General features: G+C 37.8%; 1 long non-coding RNA gene across 7 annotated transcripts in view; it reads left to right on the forward strand.

Moving 5' to 3' along the window:
• Positions 1–23,862, forward strand: part of LOC132664239 (uncharacterized) — a 307,601-nt gene that overhangs the window by 140,642 nt on the left and 143,097 nt on the right. For all 7 annotated transcript variants that reach the window (XR_009603535.3, XR_013553569.2, XR_014136545.1 and 4 more), the window contains one exon: positions 7,747–7,827. This is a non-coding gene — a long non-coding RNA (uncharacterized LOC132664239). The remainder of the gene's footprint in view (positions 1–7,746; positions 7,828–23,862) is intronic.

Below are 23,862 nucleotides of genomic sequence, written 5' to 3' on the forward strand. Positions count from 1 at the left end.
AAACTTGTGACTAGTAGATAAATAAGTATTAAAGATCTAATGTACAGCATAATGACTATCGTCAACAATGCTGTATTATAAACTTCAAAGAAGCTAGGTTGCTAAGAGACTAGATCTTAATTGTTCTCACCACAAAAAAGAAATGATAATTATGTGATATGATAAGGCTGTTAAATTTAGCCAGCACTAAGGTGGTAATCATATTACAATACATGAATGTATGAAATTAACACCTTGTGCACCTTAAATGTATAGTGTTATATGTCAATTATTTCTCAATTTAAATATTTTCCCACCGACTCTCTATTTTATATAATGTAAAGTCAAAATGCATACAAGACATATTAGCTGAACCTTCATCTGTAATCCTCATCCAACATTTTGTCACCATCACCTGCTGAAAATCCTCTCATCATTATATGACTCCCTTTGTTTGGTTACTTGTGCTCTTTCTTACTGAACTTCTCTGGCCACGTGCTTTATTATGCATTCTCTGTGTAACTTCTTTATCCCCAGTGAAAAATTCAGCCATCTTTCTTGGGTACTTTTAGAGAGTTTTGAAGTCATTTATATGCAGCAGTCACCATATTCTATAGGCATTATTTGCCTCAGTGCTTGTTCCCTAGCAAGCTTCCTGACTTTTATATTGCAGTTACATTTAATCGTTAAAATATTTCTGTGAATTAGATGTTATCTTTTACTGAAGATGGAGAAATTGAGATTCTGAGTTTAATATTTCCAAAGTCACAGAACTGGTCAATAACATAGATAGGGCTTTAATCCAACTTTGCATCAACTGCATTAATGTTTCACATGCTTTGACAAAAATATCTCCTCATGGTCAAAGATATGTAAGGGTAGAGAACGACATCTGGAGATTTTGCCTGAAGTAACGCAATATAAGCACATATTCATTTGAAGCACTTTTTTTTTTTACTTTATTTATTTTTAATTTTTTAAATTTACATCCAAATTAGTTAGCATATAGTGCAACAATGATTTCAGGAGTAGATTCTTTAATGCCCCTTACCCATTTAGTCCATCCCCCCTCCCACAAGCCCTCCCGTAACCCTCAGTTTGTTCTCCATATTTATGAGTCTCTTCTGTTTTGTCCCCCTCCCTATTTTTATATTATTTTTGCTTTCCTTTCCTTAGGTTCATCTGTTTTGTCTCTTAAAGTCCTTATATGAGTGAAGTCATATGATTTTTGTCTTTCTCTGACTAATTTCACTTAGCATAATACCCTCCAGTTCCATCCACATAGTTGCAAATGGCAAGATTTCATTCTTTTTGCTTGCCAAGTAATACTCCATTGTATATATATACCACATCTTCTTTATCCATTCATCCATCGATGGACATTTGGGCTCTTCCCATACTTTGTCTATTGTTGATAGTACTGCTACAAACATGGGGGTGCATGGGTCCCTTCAAAACAGCACACCTGTATCCCATAGATAAATGTCTAGTAGTGCAATTGCTGGGTCGTAGGGTAGTTCTATTTTTAGTTTTTCGAGGAATCTCCATACTGTTTTCCAGAGTGGCTGCACCAGCTTGCATTCCCATGAAGCACTTCCTTTCACAGTAAGTCTCATTAGTTTGGTTCTACTCAAAAATATATTTAAATGTGTTTCAACATAAAGCAATATTTTATTGTTCTCCATTAGGAAAAATAATGATCTTTTACCTGCATTTGATAGTTCACTGTGGATGCTACTCTATGGCGAGTCTATCACATTATGATTGTTAGGCTGGATTATAAAGAAATGAAACCACATCTAAAATTCACCCCTGAGGTAATTTTTTCACCTTATTCCAGACTCCCATAAAAATACAGATACAGATAATAGATTCACCACTTCAGTCACTGAAGACAGCTACCCAGAATGGTATAATGCAAAGTTTTAAAGCTGTTCTTCGTGGAAATTTTTCTATCTTTATCATCTTATTGAGACATCAGACCCACTTTTTATATGGTGAATTGAAAGGTTATTTGAGCTCTGGCTCTTTTATTGATTCAGGACAATAATTGTCAAAGGACTTTTTTTAGTGAGAATAAGATTCTTAGGGGCCCCTGGGTGGCTCAGTCCGTTGAGCATCTGACTTCGGCTCAGGTCATGATCTCATGGTTCGGTTCCTGAGTTTGAGCCCCACATCAGGCTCACTGATAATCAGCACAGATCTCACTTTAAAATCTCTGTTCCCTCCCTCTCTGCCCCTCTCCCACTTGCCTGCGCGCTCTCTCTCAAAAATGAACATTAAAAAAAAGGAAAATTAGATTCTTAATTACTCACTTAATTTTTAATACTGACTCAAGTAGCTCTCTATGTCCAATTCTCAAACTTCATTTTCACCCTAACAATCATCTGTTTTGCAGTAAAAAATATTAATACTTTTGCATGCCATTGGTTTGGCAATTGGGAGAATTCAGTCTTGGGAGAATATTTGCTTGATACACTAGGTTTATGAATTACTCTATTTTTTTATGTTTTTATTTTAATTCCAGCTAGTTAACATATAATATGAATTACTCCATTAGTCAGGTTACTAACAAATTATCAACTTTGTCATTTTAGTTTTGTTTTCTCCACAGAAAATATAATGCACTTCAGCAGTAAATTAGAAGCCTCTAACCAATGCCTTCCTGAACCCTAGGAAAAATCTTTATAGTAAAACAATCTTTTGTGTCCAACTTGCATGTTTTGATATGGATGAACCTTTATAAATTATTTAAATCAGTCTCTATTCCCATATTTGCCATCTCTACCACCTTATTGAATATACTGAGATGGTCTAGAAGCAAATTATTTGAGTTAAATTGTTCATAGTTCTCAGGATATGATATCATAGCTGCTGGGAGCCTGATGAATTTGATGCAAGCTAGCTTTCCTGTGGCTGTGACTCTCAGAAATTTGGCTCCATCCATATTCACCCTTTTTTTTTCTATTGAAAAGTATTCCTTCTTGTAAAAATCATCAGATAGATTGTTGAAAAGCTGTTAAACCATTATTTCACTGTTAATCTCTTTAAATTTCTACGTACTTTTACAGACATCATCACTAGATATAGTATACCATGATCTACATATATATATAACATGTATATGTATATACATATGTATATGTATATAATCAGTGCAGAGCCCTGATATATGTATACATATATACGTATATATATGTATACGTATACATATACATATATATATACATATATATATATATGTATATGTATATATATAAAATCATTCTGTATTCTTGCCTAACACATTGTTTCTTTTATGTAGTAAGCATATAAACAGACCTGGAACATGTGATAAGGTATCAGATTGGCTGTTTCTCATCTGAGATCTTTACCCACTTTCTCCTACTATATGAGTTTTACTCTCCAAGATAACTTTGAAGTTGACTTTGAAGGAAACTTTAAGCAATTTTAATTTACTCACTTGATTGTAATTTCCATTTATGTTATTCCAAACCCCTCCCCTGCTTAGCTCTTGGCAAAGCATTCTGGTGATTTGATTGCAAACTTTCCTTCATGTTGGACTGTAGATGTTGTGAGATGGCCCACTGCACTTATGGTGCAGAGCTTTCATGTAAAAGATACAGGGTTTAGACTCATTGGATTTTCCCTGGTAACAAAAACCAATGTGATAAACAAGCATGTAAAGATGTCTTACTGGATTTAAATTCACCAACTCAAATTTACAAATTGTGGTAGGGTGAGGACTATCGTCTCCTTTGCCATTGAGTTCATTTGATGGAGCTACAGAAATAAACCTAGAGAATTATTTCATTTCTCTCATTCTCATGAATATCTCCAAGTTCCAGACTTGCCCTCTGATTACCATTTCTAGTGTTGCATCTTTCTATTTGCAAATAATTAACAAAGTTGTTAACGTTTGAAATGTAAATGAAAAAGTAACACAGAAATATCCAAAATCAGAGTTTTAGAACTTAAGTGTCAACAGGGAAGTGAAGGCAATAAAAAATAAAATTATATCTTGTATTTTGTAAATCGCATTTTTATCTAGGTCAGTTTCATCAGAAAATTAAACTGAATTATACAAACCAGTGAGTGTGTGTGCATATAGGTGTGTGTGTGTGAATTCAAACCTTTACAAACTCTGTAGTTGATAAGGTGACAGCCGCATTGAAAAAAAAAGAGAAAATAGCATACACTGCAACATGTATCCACAAATATACCTAATCACCAGACAGTAAACTCATCTCCCCTAGTGAACCAGTGGCATTACAATAATGTTTCTCCAAGCTATGTCTCCTCTTCTTTTATTTTTTATTTATTTTTTTTAGTTTATTTTTTGAGAGAGAGAGAAAGGGAGAGTGAGCACAGGGGAGGGACAGAGAGAAAGGGAGAGTGAGAATCCCAAGCAGGCTCCACACTGTCAGTGCAAATTCGATTGCGGGGCTTGAAGCCACGAACCGTGAGATCATGACCTGAGCCTAAATCAGGAGTCAGATGCTTAACTGACTGAACCACCCAGGTGCCCTCCTTTCATTTAAAAAAAAAAAAAATCTTTATTTTATTTTTAAGAGAGAGAGAGCAGGAGTGGAGGAAAGACAGAAAGAGAGGAAGACACAGAATCTGAAGCTGTCAGCACAGAGTCCTATGCGGGGCTTGAACCCACAAGCCGTGGGGTCATGACCAGAGCTGAAGTCAGATGCTTAACTGACTGAGCCACCAAGGTGCCCCTCTTTCACTTTTGAATGTACCTTAAATATTAATTGGTACCTTTGATTTTCTCCTAAGAGAAATTTACCAAAATTTATAATCATTCATTACCCTTGTAAATATTTTACTGTTAATGTGTTTTCATGGAAAAACATGGATTATCTTGTATGGACAAATAGAATTCTGATGTTTTTGCACAGATATGACAAAACCTTATGTCATTTAATTTCCTGCCTCCTCCACCAATCCCTCCTCCCTTACTCCCAAACTTCCACAGGTCACTTTTGCTTTAGTATTTATTGGGAAGTAGGGGTTTTGTTTCGTCTTCACTTCGGAAAGTCATTCCTGTCGAAGCTACTTCTCTAGAGTCCTTCCTAGAACTGCCTTGGGCTGTTTGTTGCCAGGTGTTTATGGATGTAGTTCCCTCAACAGGACGCCCCCTGCTTTTTCAGCAGAGCCAACACAGAGGTAACAATGAGGTGATGAAGTTCCTTATACTTCTTTCTCCCTTTATTTTCCTCTACCACTGTCGATAAATTAGTGCACATTTATCAGATTTGACTGAAGTGTTGAGTGTAGTTTGTGAAACACTTTTCATTTATTATAATGAGAAGGCAAATACTTTCAGCTGTAGCTTCCTATGACTGCTATATTGATGCAAAGGAAAACACCTAATGGGGTGCCCTAAATCTATCTGTAGGTCCTATCTTTGTTCTCCACACTTCTGACTATTTTAGAATACCTCCTTCTTTAAATGTCCTTGACATAAGTATTTTAAAAGAACATCAACGAGGCAGGGGCACCTGGGTGGCTCGGTTGGTTAAGCGTCTAACTCTTGATTTTGACTCAGTCATGATTTCACTGTTCATCAGTTCGAGCCCCACATCGGTCTCTGTACTGGCAGCATAGAGCCTGCTTAGGATTCTCTCTCTCCCTCTTTTTCTTTCCCTCCCCCACTCATTCTCTCTCTCTCTCTCTCTCTCTCTCTCTCTCTCTCTCTCTCTGTCTCTCTCAAATACATAAGCTTAAAAAAAGAGAGAACGAAAACTTATGAGGCAAATGCTCCACAGTAGAATATAACCCAAATATTTGCTATTTATTCTATATTAACCTGAATAATGCTTTCAGTAGAGAGCCTCCATTATAGATTTTGGCATTCCAAACTCAAGAAAACTGGAGCCTAATAAATTAAAACATGACATGTCAAATGTTGATATTTTTTCTCATGGTAAGAAATGTTTGCTAGCATAATACAAGTTTTGGTAAATCATGTTTTAAATATGCTAGGGATCTAGTTTGATATTTGAAGGAATAATATGGAATTATTTTGTAAGACAAATCAATTGGTGATCAAGCTTACTGAATAGTCTTGATTTACACATATCATCTTAAAGTTGGCACATATATGTGTACAGTTGTCTGGCTTGTAATTTGTCAAACAGTAGGTATATTGAGCTACTGCCAAATTGTATAAGATATTAAGGCAAAGTCAGAGTTATTCCAACTTTGTGAAATCATTCTATACAGATGTGTTACCAGAGCTCTTAAACCCATGTATTAGGTAGGAGCCAGATCTGTGGTGAGGACTATTCTGTGTCTAAGAAGAGATGAGCTGTTCTGAGTGAGCTGGAGCCGTTGGGAGAGGTAGTTATAGATGCCACTCTGGGCTGTGGGCAGGAGGACTTTGTGGAAACAACATTGTTTCTGTGTTCCTCTCATTCTCTAATCTTTTACTTTTTCCTTCCACTAGCCAAACCCAGGTAGAAGTCAGTTGGCAAGGGTGTCTAGGTGATTTAGGGGATTAGTTATCTCGGTATGCAGAACAGAGCAATAAAAAGGCTGAGAATGGAGCTGAGAAGAAGCAGAATGGCCAAGACATGTGGTGTTGACATTTTTATTTCTTCTTGGAAATCAAATATCATAGAGATGTGGATGCCTTGTTTGGTTAAGAAAAAAAAAAAAAGGTAGGGGTCCTTGGGTGGCTCAGTTGGTTAAGTATTCCACTCTTTATTTCAGCTCTGTTCATGATCTCATGGTTCGGAGTTCGAGCCCTGCGGTCAGCTCCATGCTGACACTGCAGAGCCTGTTTGGGATTCTCTCTCTCCCTCTCTTCTGCCTCTCTCTCTCTCAAGTAAATAAACTTAAGAAAAGGGCGGTGGGGGGGGAGGTCGTAAGAGAACATATGGATGTGAGGACAGCCAAACTTCTCCAGAGAGTGTATCTAGAAAATGAGTGGGCTTAAGCCCAAATCACTGAAGCAGGGTAAATCCTAGTGAAGCTATGGGGAAAAAAAATTCTGGACTGAGAATAAAATGGAGACTATAGAGTTGTTTCAGTATTACCCTAGCTATCTGTTCTTGAACAAGTCCTTACCATTGTGAACATCAGTACCCTTCCTGCCTCCCCTCCCCCCGCCCCTCCCTTCCTTTCTTCCTTGAGTGGTAAGTTTGAGGATTGGACAGGATGCTCCTGAGATTCCTTTTATGTTCAACATTTCGTGCGTGTTGGTGAGCAGAGTTCTATCAATAAAATATGCTTTTTCCAAGATTCTATCCGTATGCCCCTGCATTGTGGTCTGACATTCAGAAAAGTATTCTGGCCAATAGGAGTTCTGCCTATCAGGTTTTTACTTTTGTTATTCTTTTTAGGACCTGGGGTTCCTGAGGTGAAGGATGGTGGATCTCAGTATGTTTTAATGGAGAAATCCCTTGAAAGTGTTTTTTCTTGTTAAAAGTTCAGTGTTTCTCTCTTCCTCCCTTGGATTCTTCCTCTCTTTTTCTTTTTCCTTACTAATATGCATTTAAGGTCTAATATGTATAAGCTACACAAAGTTAAATAAAATGTCCTCTAAAATGTTTCATGGAAGAGTTACCTAATTATCAGAAAGTGAATATGCATAAAATGAAATCACTGATAAGATTTATACACAATTTGCTACTGAAAATTTGATTTGAAGATGTAATGATTAGGTTAAAAAGGTAGTAACTGTGACTGTACTTGCTTTTCAAAAAACCCAGCTGCTAATTAATAATCACCTTCTCTGAAATTTTATCCTAGGGCTTCATTCTAACCTATCGATTTTTATTGTCAATGAAATGTAAGTGCCATCCGACGCCGTATTCCACCAAAGCTGATCAGGTACATTTTTAGTTCATTTGGGCAGTACATACTCTAGGGAGAATGGAGTGGGGCACCTAACTGGAAAGACAGAAGAGAAATAAAGCATTAAACAGGAGCCCTGGGAACTGAAGGGAAATCTTTGCCTATTTCAAAATATACTTTAAAGGCTAAACTGGGAAGCCAGGCAAAGGAAGGTTTTAGTTTGTGTGAGGGAGATTGAAGGCAGCTGTCTTTGCTTTCTCTCCTGTCTTTCAGCTGACTCTCCACATGTTTTGCCTCTGGCCCCAACAAACTCAAATGCTTGGATGAGCTACTAAGTAGAAATAAAAATGATAATTCCCTTTTATTTCTTCTTTTTCTATGCAGTCATAATAGGTGGATTTTCATTAAACATGGGAAGATAAAAAATGGGAAACGCACTTTCCCTGAACTCTCTCAATGTTCTATAAAATGTTCAATTAACCGTACTTGCCACTGTCCATATTTCTTTCCATACTCTCTAAATTGCATGAGGTCTCTCTAGTGCTTCAGTTAACATTAAAAAAGGAGAGTCAATCTATTATTTTTCACTGAACTCAGAATAGCTGGGTGAATAAATACCGCTACCAATAATTTCGTTTGCTTCGACCTATTGTTTAAACTTTTGAAGAACCATAACACAGTAGGAACTAAAACCGTCTTAAGAGAAAAAGTCTGCTAGTAGATAATAGGAAGAAAACTTGATTTTCTCCATGTCTTTGTGCACAATCTCCAGCCACCATCCTTACTTTGGGCTATCAAACCATGTAACAGCCTGCAAGTAATTTTATCCATGTATCATATAGAGAATTATTAATAAGAAAAATTATGAAGGAGAATAGGCATTATACATAGAGAAATTAGGGTATGAACCCCAGCTCTGCAGTGGAATAGCCATGTGATCTGTGCCAAGTTATTTACTCTATCAAAGCATCTGCTCATTTGTAAAATGGGGATTATAATACTTAACTCACAGGTTATTGTAAAGATTGAGACACTGAATGAAAAACACCAAGAACAGTGAGTGCAGGGTAATGGCTCAGTAGTTCAATAATGCTATTATCAGTGGAAATGAAACAAGAAACTTTTTGTCATTGTTTTAATTGACTATTTTGCTACGAGAATGTAGAGGTCAAAACAGTGATTTTTCTTTTTATTTCAGAAAATAAAAATTTCTGTCCATTTCTATTAGTAGGGAAGTGTGTGTGTGTGTGTGTGTGTGTGTGTGTGTGTGTGTTTGTGAAAAGATAGAGAATACACTGGCACAATGGGTGTGATGTTCCTTCCTGGGTGTGCTTAAATTGATTGCTTTAAAACATTATTTTGTGGCAATGTAGGGGAAAGAGCACTTGAGTTGGAATAAGAAAAATTAGGTTTATGTCCTAGCGCTGCCAAATATTGATTGTATTAAAAATTTGATTCGGGTAGGTACCCTAAAAATGTTAGATTTAAAAACAAATGAGTTTTTAGCCCCTGAACATCAGGGTTGGGTATAATTTCAGTAGACTACACTATTTTTTTTTTTTTTTTAAGATCTTGAAAGAGTGATGAGAACTTGAAAACAAACTTAGCTTGAGCAGGTGTTCCTGTTGTGGAAAAGACTCAAGCTGCTAGAAATGTCACCTCCTCCAAAATGTTTTCTTTACTGACCTAGAGCCACTAACAGGGACTTCATCATTACTGAATGATGTGTGTAGTTCAGTGATTCTCAAACTTTTTTGTCTCAGGACATTGTCATACTTTTAAAAATGACTGGGCACCCTGGAAAGTTCTTGTTTTTGTGAGTTAAATTTATTGATATTGCTGTATTAAAATTTAGAACAAATTTAAAATATAAGACCATCATATGTTAACATAAATAATATTTCCATAAAAAAGAATTCCATTTTCCAAAATTAAAAAAAAATTCTGAGAAGAATGGCCTCCTCTCCTGCCTCATTTTTGCAAATCTTATCAATGCCTATCTTCATAGAAGACAGCTAGATTTTCTTATCTGCTTCTGCATTCATTTGTTGAGATAGTAACTATCATGTAGCTTCTGGAAAACTCCACTATACACTTGTAAAATAATGACAGTAAAAAAATCAATGAATATCTTAGATATGTTATAAAATAAATCTTGATGTCTACTTAATGTCTAAGTAGTCTAAGTAGACTAAGTAAATAAGTAAATAATGACAGTAAAAAAATCAATGAATATCTTAGATATGTTATAAAATAAATCTTGACCTCATAGGTCACTTTAAAAGATCTAAGTAGATCTAAGATCTACTCTCATGTGTTCCTAGCCCACACTTTGAATACCACTGTTATTGATTAATCATTGTTTCTTTTAGCTGTCTTCTTGTAAATTCAAAGACTCTTGGAAAGGGTACAAAATTACTCAACACTGCAAGGTGAATTGATTAAACTCTTGAGTCCTGAATGGGAGAGAGGAAAAGAATGAGAATAACATAGACTTGAAGGGAATGTGGCCTTGAAAAAAGTGGGAGATGGGAGGCAGTGAATCCTAATATCAGTTATATTTTGGAGTTTGTAAATGAGCTCCATCACTTCATAGTGGCTTACATTTGCTAGTTACCTAATTCTTCTAAGTCTTGGGTTATCCATATGTAATATAAGGGTAATAATATTTAATTCATGGTGTTGTGACGATGATTAAATCAAATGATGTTTGTAAAACACTTAATGTCTGACACATAGTAAGTGGCCCATTATTAAGCCATTGTTTTTATTGTTATTTTATCCAGGATTTGACCTGCTCGTAAACATATGTAGACTCTTTCTTCAGAGTTACACTATGTGCAGCAATAAATATCTTATTCTGAGGGCTCTATTTTATCCTGTTTTAAAATCCTGGTAGGGAATTAAAGCAAGAATGAGGGTAGTATGGAAGATATAAGGGAGGCACATTAGACTGGGGTTGAAATTCCAGGTTATACATCACGAGACAGGCTTTCAACTAGAACTCTGGTAGTAGGAATGTGGAAGAGGGCTTCAGATGGTGTTACTCACTAAAATGTGTTCCTTCCCAAATTCATATGTTGAAGTCCTAAACCCTGGTGTCTCAGAATGTGACAGTATTTGGAGATGGGGTGTTTAAAGAGGTAATTAAGATTAAAAGAGATCATTGGGTCCAATAGACAAATTATGGAAGCAACCAAGTGTTCATTGACTGATGAATGGATAAAGATGTTGTGTACACACACACACACACACACACACACACACACACACAGGAATATTACTCAGAGATGAAGAAGAAATGAAATCTTGACATTTGCAATGATGTGGGTGGGTCTAGAGAGTAATATGCTAAACAAAATGAGTCAGTCAGAAAGAGACAAATACCATATTTCACTCGTGTAGTTTTTAAGATACAAAAAAAATGAGCAAAGGGGGAAAATGATAGAGACAAAGTAAGAAACGGGCTTTTTAAAAAAGTGTTTATTTATTTTTGAACTAGAGAGAGCATTAATGGGGAAGGGACAGAGAGAAAGAGACAGAAGATCTGAAGTGAGCTCTGTCCTGACAGCAGAGAGCCTGATGTGGGGCTCAAACTCACAAACTGTGAGATCATGACCTGGGCCGAAGTCAGATGCTTAACCGACTGAGCTATCCAGGCACCCCAACAGATGTTTAACTATAGAGAACAGACTGATGGTTACCAGAGGGGAGAAGGAGATGAACTAGGTAATGGGGATTAAGGAGGGCACTTGTGATGAGGACCAGGTGTTGTATGTATGTAAGTGCTGCATCACTAAATTGTATACCTGAAGCTAATATTACACTGTATGTTAACTGGAATTTAAATTTAAGAAAACTTCAAAAAACAGAGGTCATTGGTATAGGCTTGATCCAACATGACCAGTATCTTTTTTTAAAAAAATTTTTAATGTTTATTTATTTTTGACAAAGAGAGACAGAGAGAGAGAAAGAGAGAGACAGAGGATGAGCAGGGGAGGGACAGAGACAGAGGGAGACACAATCGGAAGCAGGCTCCAGGCTCCTAGCTGTCAGCACAGAGCCCAACGCAGGGCTCGAACCCACAAACCGAGAGATCATGACCTGAGCTGAAGTTGGACGCTTAACTGACTGAGCCACACAGGCGCCCCACAACATGACCAGTATCTTTATAAGAAGAGGAGATAAGGATGCAGACGCACAGAGAGGGCAGACCTTGTGAAGATGTTGAAAGATGGCCATCTACAAGAGTGTGGTTAAGCCCCTTATAGGGAGAAACCAGGAGGGGGGTTTTGCCTGCTCCCTCTGCACTGAGCCCTTGGGGAATAGCCACTGGGAGTGCTTGCTTGCACTTTAGCAACTGCTCCTTTATTTGCTGTGGAACACGTAATGCTCTCCTAAAGCAGCTCTAAAAGTTGGGGCTTTAGATATGTGAGCAAGCTACTTCCAGGGGGATGCTGGCGACTAGGTATTACTGTTACAGTGAGCTGTAGGGAGAAGACAGGATGTGCCCATCTGCTCCCCCAGTATTGCAGTCAGCCATGGTGCTTGCTAATTGGAAGTCAGACCTTCAGGCAGCAGCTTGTAAAGTGTGCAGTCTTCCAGGGAGACACTGAGAGTTATGGATTTTTACCTGTTTTCTCTGTGTCGAGCCCTGTGGAGACAGCCTCAATGAGTGCTTGTTGGCTGCAGTCCACTGGGACTTGTGAATGTCTCTTTGGTTTTCAGAGGTGGAGGGGGGGGGATTAATCCCTCAGATGGGGCAGCTGGTGTTGGGGCACTAGATGTGCAGTCCAGACTCTTCTCTCCTCAGGGAGAATCTGGGAGTTGGGCTTCCATCCCAATTGTATGTGGCTGTGCTGGGGGTGGGGTTTATGGCAAGAGCTTGTGTCAGCCTTTCTAACTCATTTCAATATGCATGTTTTCTTTTTTGCCCCCTGTGACTCCCATCCCTCAGCTAGTTTCTGGATTTCTCTTAGAGATAACTGCTTCATGTGTAGCTTGTACATTTGATGTGTAATGGGAAGAGGGAAGTTCGGGATCCTCTTATGTCACCATCTTGGTCCAGAGTCTAGTCAATGTTCTTTTGAGTGACCTCTGACTCAGTTTTCTTGTTGACTGACTGGATGTATGATAATACTGCCAAACATATAATAGGGCCTCTCTTCGAGCGTGTAGTTGTTGGCATAAGGCCATAAGGATTTAATTCATTCTTTCATAAGAATGTTTCCTTAATTAGTTCTTTTGTGTTTATTTGTATTTTTTAATGTTTATTTATTTTTGAGAGAGAGAGAGAGAGCGAGCAGGGGAGGGGCAGAGAGAGAGGGAGACACAGAATCTGAAGGAGGCTCCAGCCTCTGAGCTGTCAGCACAGAGCCTGACATGGAGCCCGACATGGAGCCTGACATGGAGCCCGACATGGAGCCCGACATGGAGCAGGGCCCAGCAGGGCTTGAACTCATGAGCTGTGAGATCAGTGACCTGAGCTGAAGTTGGATGCTTAACTGACTGAGCCACCGAGGCGCCCCTCCTTAACTAGTAGTTTATAACACTTGCTCATTCTTACAAGCATCAAAATTTTTTCTTGTCATCTATTTTACAAATGACCTTTAATTTGCCTTTTAAAAATTTTAAATTAACAACTAAAAATTCTTCTTACAGGACAACCTTTGCCTTGTTAGCTTTTTTCTGGTAAACTCTTTTTTGCAAGAGTTGCAAGATGATTTGGAATAAATTTAAACTTCCTTAATTGAGTAAGCTTTTATTAAAGTTATAGAACTATGGATAATTAAGTCATGAACAGTAAACTACATGAGAGTCTGGTGGAAAAAAAAATCAATGCATGCAAAACTGATTGTTGTTTTTCCTAGAGATACTAAATTAGGGACTGTGAAGACTATATTGTGTATACTAAATTTGGAGCTTCTCTTAGCTGGTCTACGTTAGCAGAGAGACCATAAACAAAATTAATTTAGGTGATGCTTCAGTGCAACAATGTTTTTCCTTGCTTTTCTGACTTTCTGAATACCGATAATAGATTCTCAAGTATTTTTTTTTTAAAGGACACTGCTATTTATATCAGTAGTTTCTTTTTTTTGTCAAATCAAGTTAAGTAGAAAATACTTAATGGTGATTTGGAATTCAGCAGAAATGAAACAGCAAATACTACTTTTTTGAAAAAGTCTTTAAAAAGGTTTTTTTGGAAATAATTATTTTATACTGCCTACTCCATGATTTATTAGTTGATTACTAAAAGCTTTCTCCTTTTTGAGCTATTTTAGAAGTGAAGTTGGTAGAATATCTTTATTTCTACAGGAATCACTGGAAAATGTGTAGAAGAACATTTATTCAAAAAAGGCCATAAATCCTTTTAATAAGTTGAAGTTTTCTTGCCTTTTTTTCCCACTATCTGGGTCAAGTATGTAGGATATGGTTTGTGTAAAGGATAATAGAGAAATTTAAGTGTAAAGGTAGAGAATCTAATCCTAGGAACATACAATATTAGAAATGGCAGCTATGTAACTGCAACTTCACATGAGCTCATGATTCACTTGTATATGTAAATCATATGCATTTTATATCCTAAATATATCTCAGTCTCAGCTCTTTACCTCTCTGGCTCAGGCTCTCCCTTCCTCTCTCCATTTTAGCCTACAGGTTTGTTTCCTTGTGTCAATTCAAGTGAACCATTCATGCTGCAATCTCTGTGACTGTAGCTCTCTAGAGTTATGCTGTGCTCAATCTTTTTTTAAATTTTATTTTAGAGACAGCAAGAGAGGGAGAGGGGCAAAGTGAGGGAGAGGGGCAGAGGGAGAGAGAGAGGAAGAATTGTAAGCAGGCTCCGTGCTCAGCACAGAGCCCAACGTGGGGCTTGATCACATGACTCTGGGGTCATGATCTGAGCCGTAATCAAGAGTTGGACATTCAGCCAAAGCAGCCACCCAGGCGCCTCTAGACTCAACCTCTATGACCTCACATAGCACTCCCATGAATTTAAGATATAGTCATTTCTTACTTAATTTCTACAATAGTTCCATAACTGAGCACTATGAGTTTTGTTTACTCCATTAACTACCTAGAACCCAAGTAGAAGAAACAAACATTTAAGTTATGAAGTGGCACTTGCTTGATGTGAGGTGCTTTCAAACAGTAAAATGCTCCTTGGGAAATATGTCTATAGAGTATATTCAGCTTTCTGTATTAATTGCACTACCAACCCATTTCACTCATCTGTTTTTTGAAGTATTTAAAATTCTTTTAAAGAGATCTTTCAGTATCTAAAACAATCCATGGGTACTTAATATTCAGTGTTTATTGGATAGGGCATCAAGAATTTTTGTGGCTCTTTGCTTTCTCTGCAAGATGCAAGTTGTGGAACAAAATCAGAGCTTTTCAAACTCAGAATAACATGGGACATTTGTCAAAAATATAGATTCTAGGGGTGCCTGCGTGGCTTATTCAGTTAAGCATACTACTCTTGATTTCTCCTCAGGTCATGATCTCACAGTTGTGAGATCAAGCCCTGTGTTGGGCTCTGCACTCACAGCACAGAGCCTGCTTGGGATTCTCTGTCTCCTTTTTCTGCCCCTCCCCCACATTCTCTGTCTGTCCCTCCCTCCCTCCCTCTCTCTCAAAATAAATAAATAAACTTAAAAAAAATTCTAGGGCTCCACTCTAAGCTTTTGAGATATGAATATGAGTGGCTTGGACCTTAGACTGTGTATTTCCTAGGTAGTTCTGATTTGGAAACCATTGGAACAGACATTATGATACTTGTACAAGTACCAACTGCTCATGATTTTTTTTTTTTGTTTATAGTTGAGTTTTTGTAATATCTTTTCCCTTCTTCTCTTCCTTTTCCTCTCTCCTCTCCTTCATTATTTTGCATTTAGCCTGCTATTCATTCTGTTTGCTAATTTATTTTGAGCCATGAACACAGTGTTGCTGTGCTGTTAGCATGTGTTGTCCCTAGAACTGTTTTACCATATGTCTGCTTGCCACATTCAAAATGCCATTACTCTTTTGAGTTACTGTTTATTAATTTCTGAACTTAAATCATTGGCTCTATCTACTTTGATCTTCAGTGACTACAGATGGCTTTTCCTTAACAAGAGTCAAATGGATTTCCTGAACATATATAGAACAGAAAATAATAAAGTGGTAACAAGAATGAGTCTATTGTCACTTGGCTAACTCTGACAATAGGAGATATTGTGATAGAACACTAGAAGCCAAAACTACCTCTGAATTTTGCATATTTATAGGAGATTGTAGGATGAGAAGAAAAGAAGGATCTGCTGCTAAAAACTAACGAGGATCATTGATTAAGTCAACAATTATTTGGGGGGCATTTATATCAGTCTGTTCTGATGAGAGAGGTAAACAAAAGAGGACAGGTCTTTGCTCGTCTCGATTAGATTCATACTGATGGGAAGAGAGAGAATGATGAATAATTAACAAGGAAATAATAAATAAATACTACTAATAAAATAATGATAAGTGTTACAAAGAGATATTTAATAGGAAGATATGATAGACAGTGTCTGTCGGGTCACTGGGTCTTAGGAGGTTAGGAAATGTCTCTCTGAAAAGGTAACATTTAAGCGTGCAATTGATTGACCAGAAGGCAGCTATGCAAAGATGGGGGGAAGGAAGAAAATTGTGAGAAAAGGGAACAGTTCAGTGCAAAGACCCTAAGTCTGAGGATGAGCTTGGTCATTTGATGAATCAAAAAAAGGTCAGTGTTGTCAGGAGATTAGTATTATAATAGGTGAGAGGACACGGAAATGATAAAAGCAGGGTCTAAACTGTGAAGGTTTTTGCAAGTATTACTTGTAAACCCAAGTAAGTTTGTAGGTAAGGAGTGGTGTTATTTTATTTAATTTCTATTTTTTGACTGCTATGCAAAGAATGTACTAGAATAATTTTAGGATGCCCAGTTAGGGGTCTGTTGCATTGGCCAAGCAAGAGATGGTTATGCCTTGGACCGGAGTGATGGTTAGTGGACACAGAGTAAAGTATGGGGTTTGAAATGTGATTTCAAGGTAGACTAGACAAGATTTGCTGATAGATTGATAAAGCTATTGAGGGAAAGAGTAGCATAAAGAATGTACATCTTGAGCAGCAGGCAGATTGGTGATGCTGTTTACCCAGATGTAGGTGCCTGGCAATGACCTGTCACATACCCATTCTTCCTTTATAACTCTCTCAGGCATTTTGATATGTGATCTCATAATCAGTCTTGTGTAGTGAAGAGTTGATATTGAAACATTTAAGCTCTGCCCTTCAACACCTTTGAGCAGTGGGAAATATACATAGATTTTGTGACCTCAAGTTTCTAATTTGTGAATGAAGCATTAGAGATTATGAATGTACATGGCAGAGGATCTGTATGTAATAAGAGCACAGTTCCTCAAATATATATGAGTTCAGACCTTCCTCAGCTATATTCTGGCCATTACCATAGGACTTAATTCTTATGATTTAGATGCCACTAAATCAAGGTTGTCACTCATGCCCAGTTTAGTAGATTTTATCTGAAATGATGGAGGACTCTGAAGATTTTTATAACATCTATTTGAAGATAAGCCTGTCTTGAACTGTGGTGGCCATTTGAATTTACTTCTTAAGAACAAACGTTTCTCTAGTTTATCAACTCACAGCTCACAACAACATCACCAACATGTTCTTCCAACCTGGCCAGGTTATGTGTCTTCCTTTTTCCCCTCAGCTCTATTGAGACATAATTGGCATAACTTTATGTAAGCATAAGGTATATAATGCAATGATTTGAAACATGTGTATTATATGAAATATTTATTACAATAAGATTGGTTAATACATCATTTGCATCACATAATTACCATTTTGTTGTTGTTGTTGTTGTTGTTGTTATGATGAGAACATTAAAGCTTTACTCTCATAGCAACTTTCAGGTCTATCATACAGTATTGTTAACCGTAGTTACCGGGCTGTACATTAGATCCCCACACCTTATTCATCCCTTAAGTGAATGTTAGTACCATGTGAGCAACATTTCTTTATTTCCCTCACCCTGCAGCTCCTGGCAACCACCATTCTACTGTTTGGATGAAATTGATGTTTTTAGAATCCGCATATAAGTGCGGTCATGCAGTATTTTTCTTTCTCTGTTTGACTTAGTTCACTTATCATAATACATCAAGGTCCATCCTTGAGGATGGCAGGATTTCCTTTTTTATAGCTGAATAATATTCCACTGTGTGTGTGTGTGTGTGTGTGTGTGTGTGTGTGTGTATCACATTTTAAAATTCATTAAAATCCATTCACCCATCAGAGGACACTTAAGTTGTTTCCATGTCTTGTCTATTGTGAATAATGCTGCGCTGAACATGGGAATCCAGATAATGCTTTGAGGTAGTGATTTCATCATCTTCAGATATATACCCAGAATGGGGGTCTGGATCATATGGTAGTTCTAGTTTTAATTTTCTGAGGAACTTCCATACTGTTTTTCCTAGTGGCTGCACCAGTTTACATTCCCACCAACAGTGCACCTGGCTGGCCGTGTGCAGTGCTGTGGCCGCTGGGTCTTGCTCTGCTCACAGGGCAGTGGAGGCCAGGGGCGGCTGCTGTGCCATCCATTGCCTTCTTCACTGGCAAAAGCAGCTGGGTTTGTCTCCATAGCAGGCCAATGGGAAGCCCAGTTTCTCCAGCGGTGTGGTTGCTATTGATAGCCCTGGTTTGTCTTCCTTGTTCTTGGTCATTTCTATGTAACTCAGCTTTGTAGGTCTCTGGGTGAGTGAAACAGAAGAGGGATTTTCATGCAGTGCCCTGAAAGGCTGGGGAAGCTAGACGCTCTCTCTTCTCCTCCTTTCCCAGGAGGGAATTTTTCTAGCTCAGGAGTTCCATCTTGGTGCTGAGCAGTACTGGCGAGGGAGATGGGATGGTACAGGCAAAAGGCAGCTGTCTTCCTTTGCTCTTTGTGTGGTTATTCTCACATGTTTTGTTCCAGTGTGTTGCCAATATTTCTTAAGTGGTCTCTAGAACTTTTGCAGAGATAGTCTTGTTCATGGATAGCTGTTTAATTCTTGATCTTTGTTGGGGGAATAGAGGCTGTGGTCTCCTATTCCTTCTACTTGTTTCACTTTGTAATGCCCTCAAGGTCTGTCCACATTGTCAGATACAGCAGAGTTTCCTTCTTTTTTATGGCTGAATAATACTCCGGTGTATGTGTGTGTGTGTGTGTGTGTGTGTGTGTGTGTGTGTGTGGGTGTACATATAAACCACATTTCAAAATCCATTCATCCATCAAAGGACATTCATCCTTCTTGGTGATGTCCCTTGTAAATTCTGTCTTTTGAGTATACTAAACGAAAGTCATCACTAGAGGCAAAATATACTATGATGAACTCAGCAAAATGTGACCACTGGTCATTTGGATAAACTGATGAAAACTCTGCTGTGACTCACACTCCAGGTTTATATGTATGTTTACTTGAATCGTGTTAATACAAAGCAATGAATGAGCATAAGAGATATATTAAAAATCTGGATGCTGCTAAAAGTACTGTTTCATATTTTGTTTTTTCTTAGCAAAAGAGCGTAAGCATTTTCCCACCCTTGTATATACTGTGGTTTGTAATAGAACTATGGTATTGTATCATTTAGGTGAGTTATGTGCTATTTAATATATTCTCTACCAGCAGAACTCTGATTTCACTACCAGCATCATGATTTTATGCTCTTTAACAAAATAGGATTGGGTGTTTAAGAAGGTTGTAGGCTCACTTGTTTGTGGATTTACTTTGCTTTTGCTGCTAATGGAGAGTTCTAATCAGCTATATCCCAGTGGATATGCTCCATATTTTGAGTATATATTCTTTGAGGTCTGGAATTTTGATATGCTCAGTCGTAGCTTTGGGCTTATACATTTTTTTTTTTCCATGGATGGTGGACAAATTGAATTATTTTTTAAAGGGCAGTAAATGGTATGCTTTAAGAAGTCTGTATAACTTACCTTTAGCTCCTTTTCTACATTTAAATATATTTTAGAGGGAAAAAAAATCACAGTACCTAAGACTTTTCAAGCTAGAATTAAAGTGCATTAAGGCTGTCTTGAATCTTGTTATCTGTCATTTTAAATCCTCTTGAAGTAAGGTATAAAGAATAATAGATATATATTCAGTCAGGATACTGAAGATTTTTACTGGCTTTTGGATTAGAAGATTTTCAACTATCAGTGTTTAAGCTTCAACTTGCTGTCAGTTAGTCTTGACAAGGCCAAAATAAGATTCTAATAGTTGTGATTGTAGAGAGGGTGTTTTTTCATTAGGTGAGGCAAAGTGCCAATTAAAAGGGTATTGAGATAAAGAAATTGAAACTAGATTAAGTTTATACTTTTTCATGGATGATAAGAAAATCCATTTTCGAGTTACATTTCATTGAGGATATACTATCAGGGGCAAAGCTGGAATATCCTGGACATTTAAAAGACTGTCTTTAGTTCTCAAAAGACTTATTAACTGCCTAATAATCATATCAAAAGAGTTTTGTATATATAAAACAAGCATATTTTAAATAAAATGAATGCCAAGGCCACATAATGGCAGTTACTTTTAAAGAAGCTACAATTAGCAATCCCATTTCCCCCCATAGTCTTTAATAGTAGCTCCCTATCATTTAAATACCGAGCAGCCTTTCATTGCGGTTTCTAATCTTATAAGGAAGTCTGAAAACTCTATTTGATATGTATCCACAAAAAGAAATACTGTGTACATTTCTAGCATGACTATCCCTTTTCAGAGGCAGTGCATGGTGAGACTAAACTTAGGATTTTAGTATGACATAGGAAATTGAGCGTGCATCTGTGAAATGCATGAAACACCAAGCTAGCATTGCTATCCTGACTGATCTATACAAATAAAATTAAGTTTCTCTCTGATGCCTACTGCATATAGTGAAAATGTTTGGATAGATTTTCTGAAATTTAGAAAGCCTTCTTAGGATTTATTATGTAGGCTATGTATTAAATAAGAAATTCACTTAGAGAAGACCCAGGAGACTCCTCAAAGAAATGCCTCCAGTGGAACTTCAGGCATTGATTTGCACAGAGCTGTTTCTCACATTTTGCAGCTTGATCTAATTTGCTTCTAGGTGAGTAGCACCAGACATTTATCTGTATATCCAGTGATAGCTAATGATTCTTCCTATTTGTTGTAGAGAAAGCATAATATTGAAATTTAGCTACTTCCTTCTGATCTGTAGAGTTTCATATGAGAGAGACCATTGTCATTAGTTTGAGTATTCTCCTGTAAGTAATGCATCACTTCTCTGACTGCCCTCAAGGTTTTCATTTTGTGTTAATTTTCAGAAACTTAATTATGATGGGTCTTGCCAAGGATTTCTTTGTGTTTTTTTTAAGTTTATTTGAAAGAGAGGGAGAGAGAGAGGACATGTACACACACATGCACACACATGCAAGCAAGGGAGGGGCAGAGAAAGGGAGAGACAGAATCCCAAGCAGGCTCAGTGCTGTCAGTGCAGAGCCAGACTTGTGGTCTGAAATCATGAACTGTGAGATCATGATCTGAGCCGAGATCAAGATTCCGATGCTTAACCTACTGAGTCATCCAGGTGCCCCAGGGTTTTTACAGTTCACTTAGTTTCTTGGATCTGTAGGTTTGTGTCTTTTGCTAAATTTGGGATGCTTTCACTCATTATTTCTGTGAATAACCTTTTCAGTCCCACTCTCATTCTCCTTGCCTTCTGGGGCTCTGATGACATGAATGTTGGAACTTTTTGTTATATACCTACAGTCTCTGTTAATTTTTTTTCCAGGTGATTTTCTCTCTCTCTCTCTCTCTTTTTTTATACTGAGTAAATTCTATTGATCTTTCCTTAAGTTCACTGATTCAGTTCTCTGTTATCTCCGCTACTATTGGGAACATCCATCAGGTTTATTTTTCCTATGACATTTTTCAGTTCTATGATTTCCATTTAGTTAATTTTTATTATTTCCATTTCTTTTCTGAAATTGTCTATTTTTTCCATTTGTTTGAAGACAATTTGTCATTTATTATTGAAGCATTTTTATAATGACTGCCTTAAAATCCTTTTCAGTAATTTCATTACCTGAACCATCTTGTCAACATCAGTTGATTGTTCTTTCTCATGCAAGTTGTTATTTCTTTATCCTTGGCATGAGGAGTGATCTTTCTTATATAATCCTGGACATTCCATCTATTATGAGAGGAGAGTCTGGATATTATTTGAATCTTATATTTAACAAACTGATACCTGATGTTTAGTACCTAGGTCCTGGCTTATAGTTTTGGGCTGTAGTTTAATTTTCAGAGTATTTGCAGTGTTATTTTGGTCCATTTGGTTTATTAGGAACTGATGTGGTTGTTATTGGTCCTTGTCGGTGCTGCCTAAGTGAGGCAAAAGCCATTTCCCAAGGTTGGGAAGCAGATGTCTCTGGGTGGTGGTGGGAGAGTCTCAGCCCATAGGGACTTAGGATTCCTGGGCCAGGTGGGGTTGTGGCAGGATCCCTCTTGCCAGTGTTGCTTAGCTGCACTGTGTCTCTTGGTAAGCGTCTTAGGTTGTGCAAGGAAGTAGAGCACTTCCCTTGGCAGCTTTTTGTTAGTGAGATTCCCTGTCCACCCCCCCTTACAACTGGCTGGTATTATCAGAAGGACTCCCATTTCATTGGCAGAAGAAAAGAGCCTCTCTTGGCTGTCTCCTATTGCTAGGTTGGGAAGAGAGTGCATGTAAATTGCCCTCCTCTTGAATTCTTTTTCTAGTCCTGAGATTGCAACCAGTTTGCCTTCCTCTTTCACCTTCCAGAGGTTTGTTTGTTTGTTTGTTTGTTTGTTTTAAAGATAGAGCATGCCAGCATTGCCAGCAGGGGAGGGAGAGAGGCAAAGAGAGAGGGAGACACAGAATCTAAAGCAGGCTCCAGGCTCCAAGCCATTAGCACAGAGCCCGAGGCATGGCTTGAACCTGTGAACCGTGAGATCATGACCTGAGCCAAAGTCAGACGCTTAACTGACTGAACCACCTGGGCGCCCCTCACCTTCCAGAGTTTTTCTCTGATTGCCTTTTATATTATTTCCAGAACTTAAACTTAATGTGAAGAAGCAGGGAGAAATGATGCTATACAACTTGTCTGGATCTCAAATTGCCACCTACCATGGCATATTGAAAAAAGAAAGGAATTTGAGTCAGTTACAGCTTGGAATTTTTGTTGGACCACTAGTTCATATGACCTTGATGATCTTAGAAAACTTATTTACTTTCTCCAAGTCTCATTTTCTTCATGTGTAAAATGGAGACCACTCATTTATTCATTCGCTTTTTATTCATTCATCAGAATGTCTGTCATTCCGATCTTACTCTAAGCTAGTCACTGTTCTAGGCATGAGATTCAGGGGAGTGTAAGAAAGGTAAGATTCCTGTTCTCATGACTCGTTGTTCTGGTGGCATACCCAGCTAATCAACAGGAGGTGCAAAAATAAATAACTCGAGAGAGAGATCAGTTCTATGAGAAAAATAAAACATGGTATGCTAGAGAGTGACTGAGATGGGTACTTAGATGAGCACACTTCAGATACTCAGGGAAGGTCTCTCTCAGGGGATGACATTTCATTCGTTCCACTGATTCGGTCACATTATTTGAGCTCTTAGTAGGTCCTGGGTATGTGTGTGTTTGTGTGTGTATTTGTTTTAAATGTTTATGTATTTATTTATTTATTTTGTTTATTTATTTATTTAGAGAGAAAGCACATGAGTGAGTGGGGGAGGGGCAGGGAGAGACAGAGAGAGAATCCCAAGCAGGCTCTGTCACAGCACAAAGCCCAACATGGTGGGGCTCCATCTCACGAATTGCACTGCAAGATCATGATCTGAGCTGAAATCAGGTGCCAGATGTTTAACTGACTGAGTTGCCCAGGCACCCCTGGGTATATACTTGAACAAAGACTTGAAAGATGAGAGGGCCCTAACCATTTGAAAATGTGATAGGATAGCATTCCAGGCTGGGGAACACTATAAAAAAGTGGTCTGAGGTGGGAAGATTCTTGACAAGATCAA

The sequence above is a fragment of the Panthera onca genome, chromosome F2 (genome assembly GCF_046562875.1).
Source record: "Panthera onca isolate mPanOnc1 chromosome F2, mPanOnc1 haplotype 2, whole genome shotgun sequence".
NCBI lineage: Eukaryota > Metazoa > Chordata > Mammalia > Carnivora > Felidae > Panthera > Panthera onca.